The 18,337-nt window shown below is 45.6% G+C and overlaps 1 pseudogene; it reads right to left on the reverse strand.

Annotated features, from left to right (window-relative positions):
- Window positions 1-10,446: 10,446 nt before the first annotated feature.
- Window positions 10,447-12,146, reverse strand: LOC119445946 (uncharacterized; annotated as a pseudogene).
- Between the last annotated feature and the right edge of the window lie 6,191 nt (window positions 12,147-18,337).

An 18,337-nucleotide genomic window follows, 5' to 3' on the forward strand; every position in this document is an offset into this window, starting at 1 on the left:
CAAGGCATCCTGCGGGTTATCAGGAGGATCTGGAGACGCGTCGGCTGCAAAAGCAGTGACGTGGTCGTATGTCACTGACCGGAGCGTGGCCACCGCTATGCCTTCAGGTAACACTTGCTTCGTCAAGCCAAAATTGACAACGGGGAGACACATCCGATTAGCGGCAAGGGTAACGACGGAGTGTGGCACAGAGATGTCGCGCGCCAGGAGGACATCACGAATAGGGGCGACGACATAGTCGCCATCAGGCACGGTTGCCGTTGAGGCCAATTCGACGAAGGTTAGGGCTTTTGGAGGTAACAGAACAAACGCTGTAGTGCATAGGGTGTGCGGTTGTTCGGGGCGAACGTCGGAAACAAGAGGAAGCTCGAGGCACAGCGTACCGGTGGAACAGTCGATGAGGGCAGAATGCGTCGTCAGAAAGTCGAGCCTGAAGATTAGGTCATGAGGGCAACTGGTCAGCACGGAGAACAGGACGAGAACTTGGCGGCCAGCAATTCCGACGCGAGCAGTGCACATACCACAGACGGCAACAGTGGCGCCATTGGCGCCGCGTACGGCTCGAGTGACGGCAGGCGTAAGAACTTTTTTGAGGCGACGACATAGGTTAGCGCTCATTATGGACACTTGGGCTCCAGTATCAATCAATGCCGTCAACGGGACACCATCTACATCTACTTCAATTAGGTTCGTGTTCGTGAGGAGCGTCAACGGAGGATTTGGACAGGACGAACGTGATGCAGCACTACCTCCAAGAGCTGCATGGCCTAGTTTTCCGTCCGGGAGGGTCCATAATTGGTCGGCGACGAATAGCGGCGTGGCTGGAGCGACGGGGACCGACGGCGCTGAGGTGACGGCGAGCGAGTGGGACGACTGTCATCGACGGATACGTGAGAGCTAGAAGGCATACGGCGAGGCGAGTAGGGGCGAGGGTCGGCATATGGGCGAGGAGACGGGGAAAAGTAGCTCGAATACGGCGATGTGCAGGAGGTGCTGCAGTGGCGAGCTACGTGGCCAATGCGGTGGCAACGAAAGCAAATGGGCTTGTCGTCCGGAGTTCTCCACTCTGTAGGGTTGTGGTATCTGGGACGGGAATACAGGTCGCTGCGAGGCGCAGCTGTCGGCACCAGTCGGGCGTCAGCTCCGGAGATGGAGCAGGCAGCAGGAAAACCGAGGTTGGCAAACTCTTGCCGCACAACCTCCTGAATGAGGGAGATCACTGGGCTGGTTGGTCAATGGTGGGGTCAAGTGGGCACGGAAGGAACGTGGCAGGACTGGCAGCCTCGAGCTCGCGGCGAACAATACGCGTGACGGTCTCATTGGAGGGGGGTGAAGCGGCAAGGGCGACGCAGGACGACGTCGCAGCCGTGTTAGGGAGCCGGGAGAACTGTGGAATGACGCGGCGGCTTTTGGCGAGCTCAAAGCGGCGGCTATCCTTGACAATGACGTCGATGGTAGACACATTGTTGAAGATCAACAAGTTGAACGCGTCGTCCGCGATCCCCTTGAGAACGTGGCCAACCTTGTCAACTTCGACCATGTTCTCGTCGACTTTCCGGCAAAGAGCTAGCACGTCTTGCATGTACGAGACATACGATTCAGTGGAAGACTATACTCGTGTAGCAAGCTCTTTTCTTGCAGCCTGCTGCCGACCGGTCGGATTGCCAAAGAGGTCGCGGAGCTTCTCCTTGAAAGCGTCCCAGCTAGAGATCTCCTCCTCGTGTGTCCGGAACCAGACACGAGGTGTTCCGCCCAAGTAGAAGAGGGCATTAGCTATCATTATGGTAGGGTCCCAGTGGTTGTTGCGGCTAACAAGCTCATACATGCGTAGCCAGTCATCAACGTCAACACTATCTTGGCCGGAGAATAAGCCAGGATTGCGGGTGTGGCAACCGTGACGTACGTTGTGGTTGGAGTTGCAGTAGTAGCAGCAGACGAGTTGTCGTCACCGGGAGCCATGGCGGAAAGCTGGATGGTGCGGCCGCTGCGGAGCTCCGTGGTGAGGACGGGGAACGGCACGCTCCACCGAAAATGTTACGCGAACGAAGAATTAAGTACAGGAGACTATTTACAAGTATATTTACAAAAGATAGCTGCAGCGCTGGCCAGATCAGCCGATAGCTCGAGAGCCCAGAGCAGTTCGTCTTCTTCGTCTCGGCGCCCGCGCACCTCGTTCAAACAACCAAATACCACACGCGTGTAGCAATATTATTGTTTAAGTAGGTGTTTACAATATCAGAGAAAGATAATATAGCGGTGGCGGTTGACCTCTTGCTCCTGAAACCATGCTGACTCGGTGTTAGCAATGATTCTCTTTCGACAAAATTCATGACCCGTTTCGCGATGAGTTTTTCAAAAGCTGTATTAATGGCACTCAGGACCGATATTGGGCGGTAATTTTCAGGCAGGTTTCAGTCTCCATTTTTGTGTATAGGAACAACTTTAGCAAGCTTTAAGAGGTCTGGGTGCGTAGCTGTGTAAAGTGCACGATTAAAAATAATTTCCAATGGAACGCAAAGTATCTCTATACATTGTTTTAATATAAACAAAGAAACCTCATCACATCCAGTGCTATGTTTACATGGCATCGTATTGACTACTGTGACGATCTCAGCTGCTGTAATTTCGACGTAACCAAAGGAATTGATCACCCTATCAGGAAGAGTATCAAGCGCAACGTCACGGCATGTATTCGTAATTTCCTTGCTGATGATACAAAAGTAATTATTGAAAGATGCCACTACTAATTCTGCCGATATTCCTGACACATGAGCGTAGGACATACTGTATTGGTTAGGAGTTGGTTTATTATTGAGTTTATAATCTGCCACGTAATTTTCGAGTCTCTTGAATTTCTAGCAATGGGAGTTGAGAATAGAATTCCTTTTTACGAGCACGCATGATTTGTGTCACCTTATTTCGGGCTATCCTGAACTTTTCTACGTATAGTAAGGGTTACCTCTGTTTTGCGTAATTTTGTATGCCAATAGTTTTTCCTTTTTATGAGTTCCAAAATAGCACAGGTCATCCATGGACAAATAGGCTTTTTGTGGTACCACTTCTCGCGGATGACAGTAGATTGCACTATGGCCTCTCCAAGGTTCTTAATTAATAAGCTATATTGCTGGTTTGTGTCAGTCCGGTGCAGACTTATATAGCTAATTTCTAAAACGCGTTGTTTTAAAACTTCAATATCAATTTTTATGGTAACTCACTGTTTGTTGGCAGGTGTTGTGTTCACGCGGAAATAAGATTATAGTTGGACAATGATCAGAAATTACTGTGTCACAAACAAGACAAGTGCTGGTTGATGTATCGAAATTGCAAAGTATGTGGTCAATTGACGTTGACGATGAGGAAGTGACCCTGGTAGGTGTCATAATAACATTATGAAAACCATAGAAACTGATAAGGGTAAAGTATTCGTGGTTTGGATTGTTTATCGAGCAAATGTTGAAATCCCCACATATTGCTATTTTTCTATTGGAGCTGGTCAAGTGAAGGAGTAAAGCTTCAAAGTGATGCAAAAATTATCAGTATTTTGGTTAGGGGCACGATAGACAACAACAATAGTTACAGTGGTAGTTTTTACAACAAAGAAATCAAATTCATACGAAAAAGAGTATGAAAACTGTGGGTCAACACAACACTCAATATCCCGTTTTGTGAACGGACCAACACCACCACCTCGCGTGCGAGATAGCCTTGGCCTTGAAAAGAATGAGTAGCCTGGTATATTTTCGACTTCACCACGATTTAGCCATGTCTCGGATACAGCCACAAAATCGAATTGAGATGAATTAGTGGCTAGGAAGGAGCAGAGGTTATCAATATTTTTGTGCAAACTCTGTACATTGCACTGTACGAGTGAGTAAGTCTGTTTACTGGGTGGTAACTGATGCAAAGCCATGTTAAGAATTCTTAGCAGATCTTTGAAAGATCTTCCTCAGTTTCAATATGTACGACACTTGAATTCTCTACTTTCCTAGCAAGAATTTTACCATTTGCCACCCAGGTAAGCTTCCAGTTTTTTTTTCCCTTTTACGCGCCGTAGCCTTTCCAAGTAGAACTTTGTTTTCTATGCATAGATGCTCGTTGATGTAAACTGCCTCAGTGCCTTCAAAGCCAAAGTCTGTTGGACCAAGTTTTTTTTTTCTTTTTGGCCGCTTGCAGCACAGTATCACGAGCTGTGCGAGATGCGAACTAGATGATTACATTAGGCTTTTCTTTGTTTTTGCTTGGGACACGATGAATCACATCGACGTCTGCGCATGTCAGAGGAATTCCCAGTTTTTGTCCTGCTTCTACCATTGCATCGGCTTCGTTCGGCTTTTTAGGCAGGCCCTTGATCTCGAGATTTTGTTGACGACTGTATTCTTTCAGTTCTGCAAGCTCTTTCTGGGTTTTTTTAGTTCATCGTGCAGCTGTTTATTTTCCTTCTTCAAAAGTACTTGTTCCTGCTTTACTTTCTCGAGCGCGATTTTGAATTCTTCAACGTGGGCGTTCATGAATGACAGCGAATTACGCACCTTCTTGCATTTCTGCGCACACTTTCGAGCTAAAGGCATCGAATTTACTACCGAAGTCAGCCAGCATTTTAGCGACTTCCTTGATTGCTGTCGGTGTTTTTTCCATTTGCACAGAACATGAACTCTGCAGGGCAGCCCAGACACTATGTTATCAAAGCAGAAGATACGTGATACGCACCTGCAACAGTGAAGACCAAAGCATAAGCGACTACTCGATGTGTCCACTTACCGGCATACAATAATTCTCAATGCAATATTTCAATGAGGCATGCAACTTGAATTAAAGCCACGTAACAGGCTTTCCAAAGCATTCCCTAACTTACCTGTGTTGCTCAGCATCATTCAAGAAGCTTTCATCAGGTTGATTTTCATTTGAATAGCTTAGACAATTCTGTCTTGTAATAGGTCATGCAGTTGACTTCATTATTTGAAGGCGCATGTCAAGAAATCAGTGCTAGAAGAGAGTATAGTATTATGCACAGCTGCATAATTAAGGCCCTTTCTAAAAACACAACGATTCATGATCATTCACTGCGTTAGTAACTACCTCCCACTGAAGCAGGCTGAGAACACATCTGGGCATTGCATTTAATAGCTGTTGTAAAATGCGAAAATTACTGCTTGTAGGTATGAATGAATTAAGTGAATAAGAAATATAGGTTCTCAAACTTCTAGTATTGAGTGTGGCAGCACTTAAGAAAAACACATTGCAACTGAAAGCTGCAAAACATGGGCTGAAATAGCTAGATTTAATAGATCAATAAATAGAAACTGCAAATTTCCAACATTTCTAAATACTTTTCCTCACACTAAATACCCTCATAGAGGTGGCTTCCCTTAATTGCTCACACGTCTGCCTTATTTCTATAATTCCCTGCTCTCGCTGCTTTGCCCATGCTGACTGGCACCTTGCACAAACTTTAGGGCAAAAGCAGCTTGTGTTGTGAGGCAAGCTGTCCACGTCTGGTAGCCACGTGTCAGTTTATCAACGTAAATGAAAGGGAAGCCATGAGGGTAAGTCATAGAGAAGACGGATACCTAGGTTCAATGATAAAAGAAAACGCCAAAATGGAACTATTGGACAGTCCAGAGAATCCGCAAAACTGACATAGATTGGAAAAACTAGAAAGATGCATCATGGTTGTGATGATGTGGATAGTGGCGTGCGGTGGCGAGAAGGCCTGCTTGGAATGATGATTGTGTTGTGGCTACAAGAACAGGATTGGTGATGATGGTAATGGAAGATGACGACACGTGCCACGAATGAAGATTGAAATTTATTACCTTCTACCTTGATCTCCTTCCAAAAAGCACACTAATTCCCTATGACATAAAATAAAATACGGCTCTAACATCAGTTAGTTTCATTGCATAATTTCAACCCATCTGTTTAACCACCGGCTTCTTGGCCAATCCCCCGTGGTGAGTATGCGCCATGGCATAGGAAGCAAGCAAGCAAGCAAGCAAGCAAGAAGCGACACGAGAGCACGCAGAGCGTGAGAGCGAGCGGCAGCCTCGAACGCAAGCTCGCAAAACGGCGGCTCCAGGCTCGGGTACCGGCGACCGGGTATCCTGCTACCGTGCGGACCTGGTCGGGGATCCCGTTCGTGGCTGGGCTTTCCTGCGCGCCAGCGGCCTGCTGTGATAGCGGCCTGGTGCAGTGCTTCCTGCTTGGACCGGGACGCCTGAGCTACCAGCCTGTTGAGCGAGCCCGAGGACTGGAGACCGGGCGTCCTGCTACCGTGCGGACCTGGTCGTGGATCTCGCTAGTGGCTCTGCTCTCCCGTGTACCAGCGGCCTGCTGTGATAGCGGCCTGGTGCAGTGCTTCCTGCTGGCCAACGGGGCGCCTGAGCTACCTGTCCGCCGACCGAGCGTGCCGTTTTGGCAGCCGAGGCTTTCCAGATCAGGCATTACTGGCCAGTACAGCAGTGGCCTGGTGCTCTACCGGCCTGCTGTTTCTCCTGCTTCCACATCGCGACAAGGAGCGGCGTGGTGCGACAAGGTGCGGCGCGACAGCAGCGACGTAGCCACAACAGCGCTCTACCGTCACAACCACCGTCACGGGCACCGCAACGACGATGTATGCGGGCGAGTGCTAGGCACATGCTTTATATGGAAGGACAACTTCCGAACTATAGCCACGACCATGTGTATGTAAATCATCTGTATCGTGTTAGCGTGTCAGTTTAAAGTCTGTGTTTCGTGTACCAAGCTCCCGTCTGCCGTGTCATTATTAAAGCATCCTGGGCCCAACTGGAAACCGGCGAGTTTGTCGTTGTTTCCTCATCACAATGGTGTATATTTATGTTATACAGCTAGGTCCCAGTCAAGTTGAAAGATTTTTACTTTCTAATAAACTTATAAGACAATACATGACCAGCAATACTGTATATGGAACTGAAACAATTTTAATAAAGTCATCTAGAAGTCAGGATAGAGAAGTGACTGAAGTGAGGATGCTAAGGTGGATGAAGTGGAAGCAGAATGTGACGATACGTCTTAAAAAATGACATCCAACACACGCATAAAGGTGGCAAAGATTAGACTCAATGTTCAAGAAGAAATTGACGAAGATAATTTATTAGTATATATACATGAGAGGGCAGCAGCAATACAGCCAAGATAATTGTCATGCAAGAGGAAAGGATGCTAGTCTAAACATTAACAGTTGTGTAGTTGTGTAACTTATGTAGAATTCCGTTTGGTATGCACGATGTGAGAGTTGAATCTCTTAAAGAACCGTGGCCTTACACGCCTCAAATATAAAATGATGTGGGTTAAGATGAGTGTATCAAGGATAGCATCAAGAAGGGGCCTCCTCCAAAAAAGAGAACAAGAGGGAGAGAGATTTTCGACGTAACAGATACAAGTCATACGTATCACAATCAATTCCAACATGTCTCGGGAAGACACAAACTGAATCTGCTAATGTTGTAGGCAAATTGGTGCGCGCGCGCGCACACACGCACGCACACACACACACACACACACACACACACACACACACACACACACACACACACACACACACACACACACACACACACACACACACACACACACACACACACACACACACACACACACACACACACACACACACACACACACACACACACACACACACACACACACACACACACACACACACACACACACACACACACACACACACACACACACACACACACACACACACACACACACACACACACACACACACACACACACACACACACACACACACACACACACACACACCACACACACACACACACACACACACACACACACACACACACACACACACACACACACACACACACACACACACACACACACACACACACACACACACACACAACACACACACACACACACACATTCCGGTGATATAGGCATAAAGTACTTTATTTTTTTCATACTGTGCTACCCTTTAAACTTAGGCCAATGCTGTTTTAATATAGCACATCACATCACATCACTTTATTTTCCTTAAAGACCCCTATTGGAGTGTTACATAAGGGGTGGGGTTTACAAGATGCAGGCGTTTACAGCAGTCGAAAATGTTGGATGGACAGGTTATGGCAGCGATATGGTGGGGAAGGCCGTTCCAGTCGGTTGCTGTTCGTGAAAAAAATGAGTTCATGAAGGTAGTAGTACGGGCTCGTGGAGGCAAAACTTGCAGAGGGTCACCGATGCGATGGGATCTGTGTAGCGGGGGTGCGCAGATGTATGGTTCTTGTCTTAGGGGCGAATAAAAGAATTTGTGATACAAAACAAGACTGGCAATGCGACGGCGAGCAGAAAGATTACACAAACCTGATTGCGATTTGAGAGATGATATGCTAACGTCGTATGAGTATGAAGAGTGAATAAATCTGGTAGCCCGGTTTTGTACCGCTTCGATGGCATTTGTTAAATATGCTTGATGAGGGTTCCAGATGGCCGATGCGTATTCCAGTTTAGTTCTGATGAGGGAGATGTATGCTTGTAGTCTGACGTGTTGAGGGGCATCCCGCAGGTGACGCTTTAAGAAACCTAGTGTTTTATTAGCCGATGATATCAGGTTAGTCACGTGCAGACGCCAAGATAAATCGTCAGAAATGGTGATACCCAAGTATTTGTAAGACTGGACGAGGTCAACAGGGGAGTTAGAAACGGTATATTCAAAGACAAAAGGGTTGCGACGGCGGTGAAAAGACATGTACTTACATTTGTTAGGGTTGAGTGTCATCATCCACTGCGAACACCAGTTTAGCACGTGGTTTAGGTTTTCCTGAAGGGATTCTTGGTCAGAAGGGCTATTTACTGAACAATAAATAACGCAATCATCAGCGAACAAGCGGATATGACAAGATACGCGCTGGGGTAAGTCGTTAATGTAAATGAGGAATAACAAGGGACCGAGGACAGAACCCTGCGGGACGCCGGAGGTGACTGGGAGCGGGTTTGATGGTTGGTGATTAATGAAAACAGACTGAGAGCGATGCCTGAGGAATTCGTTAATCCATGCGATGATGTTTGGATGTAGGTTCAACTGGGAAAGTTTAAGAAGCAAGCGTTGGTGAGGTACTTTATCAAACGCCTTAGCGAAGTCTAGGAAGATAGCGTCAGTTTGTAGATTAATATCAAGGTTGGCGTGAATGTCATGAAGAAAAATGGCTAGTTGAGTCTCGCACGAAAAACCCTTACGAAAACCATGCTGTGACGGATGGAAGAAATTATTGGAATCTAAGAATTGCATGATTTGGGAGTAAATGACATGTTCCATGATTTTTCAGGGTATACTTGTTAATGAAATGGGCCGATAATTAAGAGGTGAATCAGTATTACCTGTTTTTTGGACGGGAACGACCTTCCCCACTTTCCAGTCGTCTGGAATGGATTCTTCAGAGAGTGATTGTGAAAACAATAAACAGAAAATACTGGAACAGGTTAGCTGAGCGTTTTTCAAAATTTTTGAATTAATGTCATCTATCCCAGCGGCAGATGAATTTTTATTTTATCTATTATGCGCGAAATCCCATTACTGCTGAACGTTATGGCTTGCATGGTTGTAGTAATAATAGGTGGTAATGTAAAACGTGGTGCTTCGGTTTCATCGGTAAAAACAGATGAAAAGGCAGTGTTAAAGGTGTCTGCACAGTCGGTATCAGTCATGATTTCACCAGCATCGTTGGTAAGGGTGACAGCGCGCGCTTCCTTAGGGTTTATCACCTTCCAGAATTCCTTAGGGTTTTCGACTATCATTTTTGGTAGCTTTACTTCGTAAAATGAGCGCTTAGCACTTCCAATCGCGGCCAAGTATGCGTGCTCAGCTTCATAATACTTTTCCCACGCGTGTGGGTTTGCGTGGCGCTTAGCTTTGCGAAATGCGCGTTTTTTCTTGTTTTCGAGCCTTTTTGGTGACTTTCTGACAGGGTTTCTGATTACTCTTTCGAAAACTGCATGACGGGATGTATTTATTCGTTAGTTCGATAATTTTATGTTTGATAAGGGTCCAGTTCTCATTTACAGTTCTGGAAAGATAGGTCGTTTCAAAGACCGACAGAAAGTTCGTTAGTTCAGAGTTGATTGCTTCGTAGTTTCCCTTATCGTAGAGCCTAATAGATTTCTGGGAAGTTTGTTTTAGCTCAGGTGAGAAGTTAAAATTGGCATGAATTACTTTATGGTCGCTGATTTCTCGGAGGCATGTAATGGAATTAACGCTGTCTGGATGAGTGGTCAGTATGAGGTCCAGAGTGTTAGCAGCTTCCCCTGCGACGCGTGTTGGTTCGGATACAATTTGGGTCAAGTTAAAATTAAGACAAACGTCAATGAAGTCATTCGGCTCTTCTTGACTAACTATGGGCTAAGGTTGATTACTCCAGTCGATATTGGGGTAATTGAAATCCCCGAATAGTAGGACGTGTGCTTTAGGGTGCTTTGAAACTAGTTGATTTAAAGGCATTCTGAAGTTTGCGGGGAAAGTCGGGACTTCTGTGAGGCGGCCTATAACACACACCAATTAATAGCGTCAGTGGTGAAGCGCGACACATAACCCACAACATTTCTAAGTCTGACGCGACATTAATGGCAGAACAAGACAATTGTTCGCTGACTGCAATTAGAACTCCACCCCCGCGAGAATCTTTGCGATCGGCGCGAAAGAGATGAAAATTAGGCAGGTCAAACAGAATTTCCGAGTCAGTGATATTGTTGTTCAACCACGTTTCGGTTAATACAAGTAGATTGCTGCCTGACGAAGTTACAAGGTTTGATACAATACCGCGTTTCGGCGGGAAGCTGCGAATGTTGGTAAAGATTGCTGATAGCGAAACGTTGGCGCGAGGAGTAGGCGGGGGATAGCGCGATGAACGGCAAGGATGAGTTGATTGTTAAGATATTTCTTTTACACATGCTGCAATTTCATCAAAGACGTAACGTTTTTGGCCAATATGCAAAGTTTTAAATCTCAGGGAAAAGGGCACAGACTTCGCCCTCGCAAACGCGACAAGTTGTTTCCGGCAGTTTTGAACGCGGCGCGAAAAGTCTTCACCGACGCTGTAGTCGGTACCTTTGAATTTTGGACCTTTAGAAAGAATTGATTCTTTAGTTTTAAAGGATGTAAACTTAACGATAATCGGGCGTTTCCTGTCCTTAGAGTGTCGTCCGAGGCGATGGGCGCGTTCAATGTCGTTAGAGCTTAACTGGGTGTCAAGGTGGTCAGAGCAGTGGCGAATGATTAAGTCTTCTGTTTGCGAATACGTTTCAGTGGGGTTAGTATCGGGTAAACCATAGAAAAGTAAGTTGTTTCGCCGAGAGCGATTTTCTGCGTCATCTAGACGCGCCTCTAGCACACTAACTAAACGAGTCGTTGTAGCTGAAGTGGTTTTAATCGTCTCTAGTTCACTGCGGAGGGTAGACAGACTTTCGCAGTGAGTTTCTAAGGCGCTGAGACGCGTAGTCAGGCTCGTCATTTTCTGGTCCATTGAAAGCAGTTGACCCTTAAGCTCTTGCACTTCATTTACCAATTCAGTCTGGTCAGCAGACATCTTTTTTAGTTCGCCAAGGATTACGTCTAGCTTGTCGGGGCCAGGGTTGCTCTCAATATCACCGCACATCAGTAATAGGGACCGAACAACATGAAAGCACTCGATACAGGTAGCAAGGCAACACTGGGGGCTCGGAAGCTGTACCAAAAAGTAGTTGCTGGTTTTTTTGTTTTTTTTTTTTTTTTGTAAATAGAGTCCAATGGTTACCAACCTGCATGGCGAAGACGAGTGGATTAGACAACTGTGATGTGGCACAGCCACCGAGCCCACAGGTTGCGGCGGATGGTCGCTGCTCATTTATAGTTGACACGTTGAGTGTGGTCGCTGACGATGGGGCCTTCCAGTCTGCGATGAGGGTCAAGTTGTCTTGAGTCGGCAGAGCGGAAAAGGGGGCGTTGGTGGTTGCTGCGCACAATGTCCCTCCGTCGGCCGCGCCGCGCAAGGGCGCACGCTCTATCGCGGTCGCCCAGGGAGCGCAAAAGACACCAGGGAGCATGACGCAGATGATCAAGGGCGAGAACACCTGCATGGCGAAGACGAGTGGATTAGACAACTGTGATGTGGCACAGCCACCGAGCCCACCAACTGGCAGATAAAACGTAAATCTGCGCAATTAAGTCTACGACTGGAATATAGTAATTTAGCCGTTTGCTGCTTGTAATTAATAATCACCTATTTCTTTTTGCAAACAAATAGTGCGCTGATATTCCCGAAAGTGCATCATACAGTAGCTTATTTGTGTTTGTTAAATAGGGCACAAAAATGCTTTACTCAAACTTGCATACTACAATTGTTTATATGAATGATTAGTTGGCGAACTTGTCGATGAAGACTTTATATTTACTGTTGCAGCAAGATACTGGCAACATTACATGACTGAAATGTTGAGATCTCACTCAGTATGTACATGGCCCCTTCATACATGAATTATGGTGCACTGTCAATAAATGTGTCGCAGTCAGAAAATTTTATTCCATGGAGCTGGATAATCTCTTTAAAGGATGCAGAGATGGCAGGAATATCCTTTGTTGCATTGTTTAGGGAGTCCTTGTTTAATACGGAGTAAAAAAATTTCGGCTTGATGTACAGTCAGTATAATGCCACATTTTTTCATAAAATATTTAAATTACTGGCCCAAACCACATGAACAAGTTAATTACTAGCTGCAGGCACAATAAGAATTAAGAAAAACTGCTACTTCACCATAGCTGACAGAACACAGCATTGAACATGTGCGGAAAAGTGCCTTTGCGTGGTCCCTTTAGTAAAGCTATCATGTGTAGCAGTACAGTACTATCATGTGTATCATGTGTAGCAGTAGTGGGATGTCTTAAATAATAAAAATGAAGCACCTAAACACTCAGCATAATGGCATGCCAGAAGTTACAAAAGACAGATTTGTGAATTAGAGTTTTAAACATGTACAAATTATTCTTGGTCACGAAGTAAGTATTCAGTGCATTTTAGTAATTGCATGTGAATCAATATTAATTTCAGATAACTTCAGGAGAAGGAGTCAGTAGCACAATGTTTCAGCCGTTCGAAAGCTAAAAGAATACATTCAACGCAAGAACCAATTCAAGAGTGGAGATCAAGTTAGTGAACATGACAATAGTTGTATTTTGCATGAGACAGAAGGTCCTTGGCAATTATGATGACATTTGCTCAAGAATACATTTTGTGACTCAATTAAGGATTACTGTGGAGCTTGAAATAAATGATGTGGTGGTGGGTCGTAGCAGCAGGGAGACTTGGCCTGGTGATCAAGGCCAGAAATTACTCTGCCGGAGAGTCTCTTACGATATTACTGTGGTACGTCACCACATGCATTCTGTTCTAGAACCTTAAAGGCAATGCTGATCAGGGTAATTGACCTGTCAAATGCCGACTACAGTATGATGATGCCAGTGCGACAACGATGGTATGATCGACGATGGGATCACAATTCTTGAGTCACGACGACTGAGGCATAATGACCGTGGAATGACGGCTGCATGCATGATGACGACTGCGTGATCTACGACACAGCGTGAAGGCCGTGTCAAAGGGGTGACGATCAGTTTGAACTGACAACACAATGTCAACCACAGTGTGAAGACAGTAATCGGTGAACGATGACGCGTCCGAGGACACCTAAGCACTTCTATATGAGTTGTGAAAGCAATAATGTCCAATTGAATGTGGCTGAGCGGTCGTTCGAATTTTGCACTGTGAGTAATGTACCATAGTGGTACGTGCTGCCCGAGCCAGCAAGCAGCAGCTTGCGATGCCAACGCTGCATGCCACCAACGTCCTGCACGTCGACAGACCGAGCAGCGGTCACCAAGGCCGGCAGGCGCGCGCAGCAGCTAAGTCAAGGGGGGTTGAGAAAGAGAGAGATACGGACCGCGCGCCGACTTGTGAGAGGGAGGATGACGTGGCGTTGAGGCGAAGCCCTCCCCTCTCCCGCAGTACCTGGTGCGCTAGCGAGCAGCAGGTGTTCCCTTTCGCCCGCTCTACTCCGTTGAGGCACGTTCGTGACGTGGCATCCCCAGCCAATGAGAATTTAGATGCCGTTTCGCCGAGACGACAGACGCCGGCTTTTTCGCTCAATGGGCTATTCGATGCTTTCGCATCGCAACAGAATAACGACGATGGCGTGTTTATGTAGAGCTCACGTACGTTCGCGCCAGTGGCGTAGCCAGAAATTTTGTTCGGGGGGGGGGGGGGGGGGGGGGGGGGGGGCTGAGGTTGCAGCGCGGTCTCCTCCTTATAGAATTTGTCGAGGGATCAAATACATGAATAATAACTGTATTGCCAATTCCATTGTCTATTAGATGCTGCAAACGAATTATTTAACGCTACGCACTGTCAAGTAAAATATGTATTTTTTCATTCGTATGTCCTAAAAATTCTGGCAGAAATAACTGATATCAATGCGGCTGCGTTTTTTTCGTCTATTTAATAAGGAAAGAAAACATCACACGGACATTAGAACTACATGAGTTCGAAACCGGTAAAGCAGTGTATACAGCTGATATGAAGAACGTAAAGGCCATCTAATGAATAAGTTGAGGACAAATATTTTGATGAATCTTCGTCATTCAAGAACCTTCTTTACATTTTTGCACATATGCAACGGCCAGGAAAAATCCTCAATGACGCTGTCCCTCGTTGCAATAGATTGCGCAGGAGCAGCTGTTACCGGTCGTGTATTGTAATTACACCGAGATGATACTCGCAACAGTGAGTACAAGAAAAAGTAGGAGAGAGAGAGAGAGAAGTCATAAGGGAAAGGCAGGGAGGTTAACCATGCTGAGCCCGGTAGGCTACCCTGCACGGGGGAAGGGGGAGAAGGGATTGAAAGAGAAGGAAGAGAGAATTTCACAGTTCACGCGTTGCAAATTTACAGTTAAGCGCTCATCGCTGAGTTTCGTCACAGGCGGTCATACAGGCTTGTGCACTTCAAAAAACACAGCAGCGCCTTTGTAGCCCTGCACATAGCAGATGCACGAGGCCACGTGCCCAAGATATTTTCCTCCGTAAAAAACCTGTCGTCTAAGTGCCCCAAAGCCGTCAGAAGGGCAATACTCTCATCTTCGTATCTGTGGCAGTCACATAAAAGTAGGACCCGCCGTGGTTGCTCAGTGGCTATGGTGTTGGGCTGCTGAGCACGAGGTCGCGGGATCGAATCCCGGCCACGGAGGCCGCATTTAGATGGGGGCGAAATGCGAAAACACCCGTGTACTTAGATTTAGGTGCACGTTAAAGAACCCCAAGTGGTCCAAATTTCCGGAGTCCCCCACTACGGCGTGCCTCATAATCAGAACTGGTTTTGGCACGTAAAACCCCATAATTTTCACATAAAAGTAGGAGTTTTGCAAAATATACATTAGAAATGCGAAGATAGAATGGAATATACAAATACGAAGAAAGAACTCGCTAAGGGCAAAAAAGAGTCGCTAGGAACAAAGTTCACTGCTTGTATACACAAACCCTCGCAAGAAGATATTTAAATGTTCGTTTAAGTCTCCAATAAATCTACGTATTTTAGCAAACGTCACTGTATATTATGCGTCAAACAAGACAAATAAACACGTTGCGGAGTCAGACATAGTAAACTTTGCGCACATAAAAACAGATGATCTAGGCAAGAACAAACCATGATCGCAGACATCGTGATATGTACTCGGGCCATGCAGCGGTCACGACAGCACCATACAGGTAGAATAATAGAGGAATAATGCAGAAATCAGTACTAAAATGTTTAATTTAACTGCCTGCACAGCGGCAACACTTATTCTGCACCCAAACTTCAAGGAGGGTGTTGCTTCGTTTCAAAAAAGAAATAAAAGCAGGTAGCTAAAAAGGAAAGAAAAGGACAAACAAAAGCCACAGATTATGCGGCAAGTTGAACTACCCAATATCCGAGTGTGTTTTTGGCAAATGCATCGTGGGCCGGGCTTTCAATGAGCAAGGTCGGTCAAAATTGGTTATTTATGTCCTCGTAATTTTCGTATTTGCATGATCGATAATTTTGATCATGATGCTAACTCCTAGAATAAACGGCTAAATTTCTGCAGTTTTAAAAGCTAACGAATTGCGAGCTTATGGACCTGAAGGAATAGAGCTTTATACTTGCATTGATTTTTGCATCTTCGCTATCTAAAGGACAAACTTCTCTAGGCGGGGAAGTTGAGCGAAGCGGTCAATGACTTCAGACACGTTGATGCCGACGTCTCTGTGGGTGTATAGAAGCACCAGTCTAACCATGCGTTCCACAGACATTGTATAGCGCAAGTAGTTTTTTTTTTAATAAACTCTTGTTAAAAAATATTCTCTCTGCCCTGGCAGTGGTCACTGGAAGGGTTACTAGAATCTGGAACAGTTTGTACACATTTACATAGAACCTGCAGTCGCAATGAGAGATGAGCATCTATTCCGGTGCTAAAACCTAAAACACTCCCTCGATGTCGTTGGCATCCTTGCTTAGGTACTTTGCACAAACATTAGGCTGTTCGATTCCGGCGATTTCGTTTCGATTTCGAATTCGATTTCGTTTCGTCAGCAAATACGGAGAAGCAGCCTGCTTTTGCAACTAGGCTTTCTTTGATAATGTCGTCACAAATTTCTATAATTTGGTTTTGCGCATCTGCGGTTAAATACGAGGCATTACTGCGGCAACTTTCCAAATGGTTCTTCAGGTATCTATCTCCCCAATCAGCTCGCATGCGAAGAAGCGCTCTGAAAATGCCTGTATTTTCCGGGGGGCCTATGCTTGAATCCATAGGGCCACTGTACCTGTGGCGAACGATAGCCAGACCTTGTAGCCCGCAAAAAGAATTTCCTCAATAATAGGCCATTTCCTTTCTCCTGTTTTTCTCAAATTTTACTTTGCCTGCCCTGGTCCAGCTGATCGATCACATTGGGCACGCGTCCTGAAAATGTTTGGAGAAAATTATCAGCTGCTAGCTCAAAGTCACGGTAATATTTAGTATTTTCGTGTGTGTGGAAGATTGCAAGCGTGTGCTTTCATTTCTGGAACGGCTTGGACACGAGGGCTCCAGTGCACGCATGTTGGTCCAAGTTTTATAACAGCATTAACCCCATAAAGTTCCAGAATTGAAAATCTTTTGAAGCACGCCTTTGGAAATGTCAGTGCACCTTTCGCGTCAAAAGTTTAGGAGAACTTTATATCCATAAAGTTTCGGAATTGAAATCCATGCGCTCCGTAGATTCCGCGGCCGCTGCGAGATGCTGCAACGCGCCCGCTCGCTATCAAAAAGCCCTTGAAAGTTTGTGCTCGGATGGGGCTTCTTGCGTTACGTGACCCCAGGTGCCACGAAATCCAGCCCGAGTTCGCAATGTTCGTGCCGAAATGTCTTTCGAGCGTGAAAAAGACATTGTAGACAGAATGCAAAATGATTGAACATAGCTCGCCTACACGAACATGTCGCAGCCTATGACACTAGGACACCTGAACAATGGAACATTCTGCACTCAAGAACGAATTATGGTCAACAAATTCTGCGACATACACTTCCGGCTTTACTCAATAACCTCGCCTTACGAGAAATAGACCTTCTGTCCTTATGCAGCCTGCACAACTACTTTCAGTCAAACTAATCCTTGTTGTTTAATGAGTTTGTTCATATGCAATACTGTACGACTTTTCCTCCCTTTATTTGCTTTAGTTTATGCTTCACTGAATACCTGCTATGTTGTGTTTTTTTTTCTATTTTTTTCTGTTTTCGTATAATAAGACTTTCTTTATGTAATCTATAATGCTCATGTATAAATTCAATATTTCCTTGTTAATGCAGACTACTTGTTTTTATAATTGTTGAAGTGTATTACTACCTGTCTCGTATACACATTTTTTTAATTGACACCTTCCCATCTGTTTACTCACATGTGAGCGCCCGACGCCCTCTGTTGCCTTTGATGGGTTTTTGGGCTGGTCAAGTTGCCTGCGTGCAACTTTTTATCCAGAACCCCACATTCTTTTCATGGGAAGTAATTATTATTATTATTATTATTATTATTATTATATTATTATTATTATTATTATTATTATTATTATTATTATTATTATTATTATTATTATTATTATTATTCCCGGCGTCGGTGGTAGTTTTGGTCGGCGGTGCATGCCGGCACGAAAAAATTTCGGGGAGGGCTGAAGCCCCCCCCCCCGCCTGGCTACGCGCCTGGTTCGCGCTTGGTCTGCGCGCGTCGTCCAACCCGCATACGCAGCCATAGAGTACCCGCAAAGACCAGGTGATAGGCAA

The sequence above is a fragment of the Dermacentor silvarum genome, chromosome 3, assembly GCF_013339745.2.
Source record: "Dermacentor silvarum isolate Dsil-2018 chromosome 3, BIME_Dsil_1.4, whole genome shotgun sequence".
Lineage (NCBI taxonomy): Eukaryota > Metazoa > Arthropoda > Arachnida > Ixodida > Ixodidae > Dermacentor > Dermacentor silvarum.